This window comes from Amblyomma mixtum, chromosome 4, assembly GCF_055824585.1.
Source record: "Amblyomma mixtum isolate Tamu chromosome 4, ASM5582458v1, whole genome shotgun sequence".
Lineage (NCBI taxonomy): Eukaryota > Metazoa > Arthropoda > Arachnida > Ixodida > Ixodidae > Amblyomma > Amblyomma mixtum.
In genome coordinates, this window is record NC_143015.1 from 55,492,829 (window position 1) to 55,501,697 (window position 8,869).

The following is an 8,869-nucleotide window of genomic DNA, read 5'->3' on the forward strand; positions in this document are numbered from 1 at the left end:
ACAGTGCAGCTGCTATATACCTGTAACATTTCGATTTCGTTCATTATACTAGTAGTTGCTAGTTTAGTCTACTGCCATATACTATATTTTAGCAACTCTGCGAAGTTGCCTGTTGACCCTTTCTTATCTATTAGCTGAACAAAATCCGTACACGGTAATTCCACATCGGATGTAGGATTTGGTTGCCAGGTACAGCGGGAATTTATTCGGATATAAGTTTTTTGTAACTCGTCTGAACACTTCACCTCACTTGGAATTTTCGCTGCTTTAGGATACTTTTTTATAAATAACAAATTCGCCATTAGGGAGACGGATAGAGAACTCCTGCCGTCTGTTTTGAGGTCATACCAATCAGCTTTTCCTTCTCGCAATAATGGTTTATGGTTTTGCGAAGTTTAACGTTCCAAAGCGACTCAGGCTATGAGTGACACTGTAGAGGAGAGCTCCAGATAATTTCGTCCATCTGGGGTTTTTTAACGTGCACTGACATGACGCAGTGCACGGCCCTCCAGTATTTTGGCTGCACCGAAATGCGACCGCCGCGGCCGTTCTCGCAATAATTTAACATTTGTTTTCGCATCAATGCCCCCGTAGTGTGCACCATCCGGCCGTTTTCATCACTTCAGACAGGTTGGCACAAATAAAATTCAGAAAGCTCTGGCGCAGAATGGTAGCGTTGAGCTTGTCGCCGAAGATTAGACTGAACACCGCATTCTCGATGCTGAGGTTGCGGGTGAGAGCGTCTTCGCTTATGTACCGAAGAGTCTGCAAGCCGTACTTGTCGGCCGCTACCATGAGGGCGTCAGCCATATCGTCGAGTTTCGGTGAGCGTCTGGTGTAGATGAAGCGCAGCATTTCCCCAAACACTTCGTTCTCGATGCCTGACACGAAGACTTTACCTTGCAGGTTCTCTAGCATGTCGTGCTCGAACATGGCTCCAAATACAGGAGACCGGGACGCCAGTATTGCCTTGTGGGCGCGATACCTGCCGTCGCCCAAAATCACAATGGCGTCGGCCCTGCTGCCACTGTCCAGAAGCCAGCCCAAGTCCTCTGAGAGAGGGCATTCAGTGACACTCACGCTGGTCCTGTGACGTTCTTGGGTGAAATGTACGAACAGATTTTATACCGTACGCGTTCGTATATTTCAGCAGTGCTGTAGGAAAATGTCTCCTCCGGTCTTCATGGCCGAGCTGCTGCTTTCGTAAAAGACTGCACTGATATCCAAGAGGGTAGCTTCCAGTACACATGTATCTCCATACGAGATATCGTGATAGGCTCTGTGCAGACATTTCCGTTTGAGCTTCTTTTGTGCGCTTTCTTGAAAAACCTTTTGAGTAGGCTTTTGAAGAATGCATTATATTATTTGTTTCTTTTGCTCTTGGAATACTATAATCGCCCCTGATCTTCCACATACACAAACCGCGCGGTCTTTTGACTTTTCATGTTCGTCACAAAGGAGACTTCAGCAACTACCGCTTTGCCAACCAAGAATTAGGAGCAAAAGAATTTCTGACAACCTTTATTGAGACTAGTTTTACGCCGGCGTACATGTTAATGGAAGCTTACCTGACAAAATGTACAGAAGGAGTAATTACAAAAACCGTCTACACCTTGTGAAAAAAATAACATTTGCAATGCTTTTATATACTGTAATTGCCCGAGTTTAACGACCACCTCATTTTCATGTTCGCTGAAACAGAAAATGCATAATTTGGGCACAACCCTTAAGCTACGTTTTGCATCTGCTGCCGCGTAACTGCTTGTTCTCTCCCTTGACGCTTTTCATTGCTTCGATCGCGGGGAGTACACAGCAAAATAACAGACAAATAACAACATGACTGCAAGAACAGTAGTGGGAGGCAAACGGACACTAATAACGGGAACACTTAAGCTCCCGCTTAAAGGTATGCGCGATAGCGAATGGGTTAATGGCAATTATATGCAGAATTGGGCACACGCTACTTAGCATTCATAGATCCGCGGAAGTCTTCATACCACTCCTGGCTGATTGGTTCAGCGGTTAAACGATGGAGGGCACAGAACACGAGTAGTCTGAGGTTCCACAGAAACGAACACTTCATTCGGACGACTGCGCCAGCAAATAACTAAACAACACGCTGGTGGCAGCGACAAAGGGCCCGGCCGTCGTCGAAGGACCAGGTCATCGCTGCTCTCGGCAGCTGTCCGCTTTGATGCGCACTAAGAACTTTCGAGTTAAAGAACGAGAAACAGTTATAACAATCTGGAACATCGAAGACGCAGTTGCGTATAATGCGATCATTCGAGTTAAACATGGCGGCATCTCGCATTAGAAACAAAGGCATAAAACCGTGTGCTGATTACTTTCAGCGTGAACAAACTTTCAATAATTCTGGACAACATCAAAGTTCTGAATTGCAACTCATTTTTCACTCCTTATTGAACATGCTCCTCTCGTTTTATGCATGCCGACCGGCGCCAGGCGTTCCTCCACACCTCTGAAGAAACAGTTTTGCCGGTTATTAAGCGTAATTGCGGAAGAAACACGACCAACGAAACGAAATACACGTAGAAATGACACGCGCCAAAAGTGTAAGTCAGAATCTTTTAACAAAATACACCATCATCATCACAAACCTAATTACGCCCACTGCAGGGCAAAAGCCTCTCTCATATCTCTCCAATTAAGCCTCTCCTTTGCACGTTGCGCCCACCGTGTCCTGCAAACTTCTTAATGTAATCCGCCCACCTAACTTTCATCCTCCCTCTGCCACGCTTGCCTCCTCTTGGAATGCACTCCGTCACCCTTAAGGACCAGCGGTTATCTTGCCTTCGCATTGCATGCCCTGCCCAAGCCCATTTCTTCCTCTTGATTTCGATTAGGATGTCACGCACCGGCGTTTGTTCCCTCACCCACTCCGCCCGCTTCTGGTGCCTTAACGTTGCACGTAACATTTTCCTTTCTATAGCTCGCTGCGTTGTCCTTAACTTAAGCTGAGCCCTATTTGTTAGCCTCCACAAAATACGGTGTTGGTCAAATGTTTAGGATAATCCGCCAAACAAGAGTAGAATTTGTGGTAAGGGAGGAATTACTCATTGACATCCACCCAAGCGCAGCAATACGGCCACAAAGGAAAGCTGTGAAGCTTCCCCATAAACTTCGCAGTTAACGAAAAAAATATTTGCTAACCGGGACGGCTAGCATATGGTAGAGCGAAAGTGATTTAGTAAATAACTCGAGGTGGGAACAATGTCAAACGTCTGGTGAATACTCTTAGTTAGAGTAGAATTTGTAATAAGGGAGTAAGTACCGTTTGGCATCCACACAAGAGCAGCCATACGGACACAAAGAAAAGCTAACCACCTTCCAAAGAACCTTCGTAGTTAAAGAAAACTTTCTCCTGGTCTATGGTTCGAATCCGGCACCGCCACTTCAACGGAGCATTTGCCCAACCAACTGAGCTAACTGGGACGGCTGACATATGGTAGGACAGAGAGTGCACAGCGAGATCAATAACTCGAACTACTAATAATTTTCGTCTAATGCTTAGCGTTATCCAAAAAGTAATTACTCCATTATTACAAATTTTACTCCACCTAAGGGGATTCATCTCAACATTTCACCAGCAACGTTCCCACTTCAGGTTATTGATCAGATCACTCTTGCCCTATCATATGTTACCTGTCCAGGAAAGCTCAGTTGGTAGAGCGGCTGCTTCGTTGGAGAGGTGGTCCTGCGTTCGAACCCCATACCCGGAGGATTTTCTTTAAATTTTCCTGTAAGCTGTATAGCTTTACTTTGTAGCGCTGCGCTCGAGTGGATACCAATGAGTAATTTCTCTCTTATTAGAAAATTCAGTGTTGGCTTGAAAATGCCCGTATGACATTGTGTGATTGCCTGTGTGATTGTGTGATTGCCGGCTGCGTTCTATAAACCTACGGAACTGCGAAGCATCTGCTTCAAAAGATGGGTTTCTCGAGTCGCCACAGAAGTACCTTTACTTATTCAAATGGCGGTTCACTAGAAGTGGCCATTATATTTTACAAGTCTCATATTCGAATAATGACTCTGATGTAAAACCAGAGCCCACACCAGAGAAAGAGCGTGCAGCACTGTGGACGTCATGCATTTCGTATGCATTATGTCGTACATTGCTTTGGCTCTTTTCGCATTCCCAATGTAAATTCTTGCAACATCATTCATGTTTATTTATGCGCGCCGAATTCTGTGGAGAAAACTAGCAGGAAAAATTTTCTATGGGCTGCGGCTTACAAGCTACGTCTTAAACCGCATCGACAGCAAACGGCAGCCGACGTGCGCGGTGAACCTTAGCGTATTGTCCTTGTATCTTCCTCCGCCTTAGAATTCTTATGCAGGGAACACTTCTGAGAGAGTACATGCGGGTCTACTGGGAAGGATGAAAGGCAACCGTAGAATATGCAATTCTGAATGCGCACCAAGTTCTATATACGAGGCCTGAAGCAGACCTGGTGGTGGTGGTGGTGAAAAACATCATTTGTTGTGACGACAACAGCGAAACCGCCTTTTTTTTTCGGGAACAGCGACCAGCAACATAAAGAACAAATACCACGCTCCAATGCATCCCGCAGGCTCCCTGGAACCTTAACCTACTCCCACCCCCTTTTTTATGGTAATGCTATCCGCAGTCGTTCTGCCCGACGCAACTCCAGACCGGTTGAGTGCTCCCATTGCTTCCTGCCCACGCCAGCAAAACCACTTGTGCTTTCATAACTACAAGCGAAAGCACGCTCTCAGCGTCCACTTCTTGGTTTCTTCTTTCTTGCTTGTTTTTCTTTCTTTGACTACAGAAAAAGTGCGGGACTTCCTGCAAAGCGGCAGCTTGAAGAAAGTTTTGCGAATTGCGTTCATGTCACTACCGCCAGCTCGTTCCTTTATGATAGACACTTTTTTTTTTTTTAGCTTCCACAAGAGGGAGGTCCTGGATTCAATAAAAAGCTGATCCGAGTAGGCAGCGGCGGTCACTTCTTTAGTTAAGCTTTAAGCTATAAGCATCCTCAGAGCTTGCGTTTCAAAGATGGTCAATCGCCACCAGCCCTTACCATCAAAACCAGCTACTGAGGACCATTACAGTAGTGAAAAATATGAAGCGAGCCAGAAAGCTTAATTACAGCATGAGAATCTAGCCCGTTTCAATTTTAAGCATAGATGAAGCTGTCTTGTTCTAAATTTGCAAAAAAAGTTGAGAAAGACCAGCTGACTCACTAATGGAAAAATTCTCAAAAGAAAAGCAACCGGGCATGTACAAATTTTTATTCAGCTAGGAAATTTCTGTTCAGCCTTGCTTTCTTACTCCCTTACAGCGCTTTGTTAAGTACTAATTGGTAACTAGTTCTTTATGTTAAAAGCAAAAAAATAGCGAAGGCAAATAATAGCGAAGGTTGGCTGGCACACTACTTAAAACACGGTGTAGGAAATACTATTTCGTACCCCATGCCCTGGACTGAAAACGCAATACACCTGGAATAAGTCATCACTGCAGCAATTTATTTTAAGCCATCCTGTCTCACGGAAGAGCTTATGTTTCTTTCGAAAATGAAACTTTACCTGCGCAATAAATGAGTACGTATGCTGGGGGCTTCACGGAAGCTGCCACAACACACTACGTAGAGGGGGCCTTATCTGTTTTCCCTGTGCCCACGAAAGTCACGGCGCGCCCACTTGAATTAGGTCTCTACCGCCAGACGAAAACCGAATCACACCATTATGTGCTTGTTCGTACATTTCAAAAATTTTACAACGCTCCCATTTTTCGGTATCCTTCTGCTGTGATTCCTATTTTAAACTGACGGTCGTTTTTATGCTGCCTGGACCTTCAAGTAAAAAAAGTTAAGATATAAAGGGAGGCATTTGCAAAATTTGAAAATGAACATTTCGCACATTCGCATGAAAGGATAAATTACAGTTTCTTCTGCAATAAAGCAATAGACGACACACGGAAAGGTCCAAAATCGCTTATCCTCTGTGTTTATGGCTTTCTCGTTTCTGTAATGAGCGCTATTTTTCCTGCCAAAGTAAGAAGTGGGCCGCCTGCATGAACTGTCCTAACTCGCCTAGGTACGGTACTTCCCTTTCTTAAGCACCGGTTCTTTCAACGTGCAGCGCGGTAAAGGTGCACTGTTTGAATGGAGCATGATTGAAAGAAAAACTCTGAGTAAAACAGAAAGGATATAGGAGAAAAAAACAGAGCAAAACACGGAGAAAAAACAGAGAAGAGTTTTTGCAGCAAAACATCGTTCGCCACCTGAATCAACTTTTTGTGTGGAAAAGCGACCTTCAGTGACGCTTCGAACACGATGAGAAAGAAAATGGAGAAGAGGAATCATGAAGCGATAGGGGGAATGGTTTCGAATGGGCAGTTTGTGCCCTGCATAAGGCATTTGCACGTACTACCTTCAGTGTGCGCCGAGCTTCCAACCGGTCACCAAACGCAACATGAGACACCTATCGGCTAGAGAAATTAACACTGTGCTGTGCTTTCAAATGAAATTACCGAGAATCGTAATTGTTGTAAAATTTATTTCAGATCTGCGATGCTCAAACGAGGTCATCAAATAACAAAGGAAAACACCACCATTTTAGGAGATGTCGTCCTGCCAGAGCAGCTGACACACATTACAGCGGCTGCTGGCAAAACTTCTTGGCGTCCGAATTTTCTTCACATTTCTTGAACTAGACTTGTGTGCGCTTGCTGCGAATGAAAATATCTTCGAGATGGCCTTTGCCACTGCCGCTTGCGTGTTACAAGGTATCCGTTTCTTTCATATTCGGTGCGTCGACCGCAATGAGACTGGTGCTGAGGTCACCATCAGCTTACCCGACCTTATAACGAGTAGAGGCGTTGGTTATTGCGGACATCTCTGTAGGACGTTTAATGCCAATGGTTGGTAGCCATGCTGCAGTAAACGTTTGTCACTATGCGGCCTTATTTATGCAACGCTGGGCATGACAATGCAGTCTTGAAGCCGGTCGTAAACAGACATATGGAGAAGGGGGACAGAAGTGCTACACAACTAGTTCTCCCTTTTCTTTGTTAACGATGATGAAAAGAAGGATAACAGCTTTGTGTCCTCATTTTACATTACTATTCACGGCGGCTTTGCGTCGCACCCTGGGTATGAGAACCTGACCCTCTCTCACCATCGATAGCTTGACTCTGCGGGTGAGCGAAATATCTTGTCGGCCTAATTGAGCGCCAGTGACCTCTATATCTTTCCGCTAGTTATTCTTGACGCCTGCTGCATCAAGAACAACTAAGAGAGGTTACTAGTTTAGCAGGAAAACTAAGTTCATGGCACTACCCCCGCAAGGCGATACGGAGAAATGGCAGCCAACGAATAATAAGCCGAGCTGGTTCACCTGTGAGCCCTGTGTAAGTTTAAGGCGGCTCATGAAATGATCTTTCAATGTGGGGCGGGGTACCATAAGTCTCTTGATAAGTTAAGTACGTTCCTTTCATTGTTACTGTGCCTCAGCAAATCTTGGTGAAAACAAAGGACTGTTCGGGCATAGGGTACCAGAAATTGTTTTAATAAAAAGCTTCAAATTTTAGTTAGCTTGACAAGAAAAAGTATTCTATGTGGCTGGAAGGAGCAAGGAGGTCACAACTCAGTCTTCGTGTTCAGGTTGCCGGTACCTGGCGAGGCATGCTGCAGTAATGTGACCATTGAGCATCAATTCAGAAACATTTGCATGAAATAACCTGACCCGTGAAAAGCACGCGTTGAAACAGTGGATCATTTGTCCCCGCTAAAAGTAAATCAGATTTTTATAAACAACGGACTGACCTAGCTCAGGTAAACCCACTGAAGCCTGTTGACATGGGCGTGGCCATATGTGTATTATTTTTTTTTTTCGTTCATCAAAATTAATTAAAACACAAGACTAATCAGGCCGCCGCGGTGGCTCAGTGGCTATGGTGCTCGGCTGCTGGCCCGAAAGACGCGGGTTCGATCCCGGTCGCGGCGGCTGAATTTCTTTGGAGGAGAAATTCGAGGCCCGTGTACTGTGCGATGTCAGTGCACGTTAAAGAACCCCAGGTGGTCGAAATTTCCGGAGCCCTCCACTACGGCGTCTCTCATAGCCTTAGTCGCTTTGGGACGTTAAACCCCATAAACCAAACCAAACAAGACTAATCAGCTAACTAACATCAGCTTCAGGAACAAAGCTTCATTTGAGCCGCCGCGGTGGCTCAGTGGCTATGGTGCTCGGCTGCTGGCCCGAAAGACGCGGATTCGATCCCGGCCGCGGCGGTTGAATTTCTTTGGAGGAGAAATTCGAGGCCCGTGTACTGTGCGATGTCAGTGCACGTTAAAAAACCCCAGGTGGTCGAAATTTCCGGAGCCCTCCACTACGGCGTCTCTCATAGTCTTAGGCGCTTTGGGACGTTAAACCCCATAAGCCAACCAACCAAAGCTTCATTTGATAAGTTGTATAACGTCTTGGAAAAAAGCTGGCTGAAATGCTTGCACCACTGCACCAAAGTATTTGTAGAGCAGGTTTACACCGACTGTAGTAAGAACTACCACGTTACAGTTGCCGTAGCATACCTCCCATCAAGCGCATGCTCAAAGCCATGTCGGGGGCAGCAGTGGAGTGGAAATCAAATTTTGTTCCGCGGGACGCGTCTTGGGACGCTAAAGCAGCCCTGCTGTCTCCTGGAAGCTTTTCTATTTTGCGGTCTTTCGTTACAGCCTCTCGATCTCAAAGAAAAATATAAAAAGAAACGGTCAGTTTTTTTTTCCTAGCACTCCCATTCTTTAGTAGACTCGACACGCCTGAGTCAACGAGGTCTTCTTTTATTCTTTACTTAACCTTTACCCCGAAAAACAAACTTTCTCAGCGTTCT

General features: G+C 45.4%; 1 pseudogene; it reads right to left on the reverse strand.

Annotated features, from left to right (window-relative positions):
- Positions 1–579: 579 nt before the first annotated feature.
- On the reverse strand, positions 580–8,598 carry LOC149346529 (speckle-type POZ protein pseudogene; annotated as a pseudogene).
- Between the last annotated feature and the right edge of the window lie 271 nt (positions 8,599–8,869).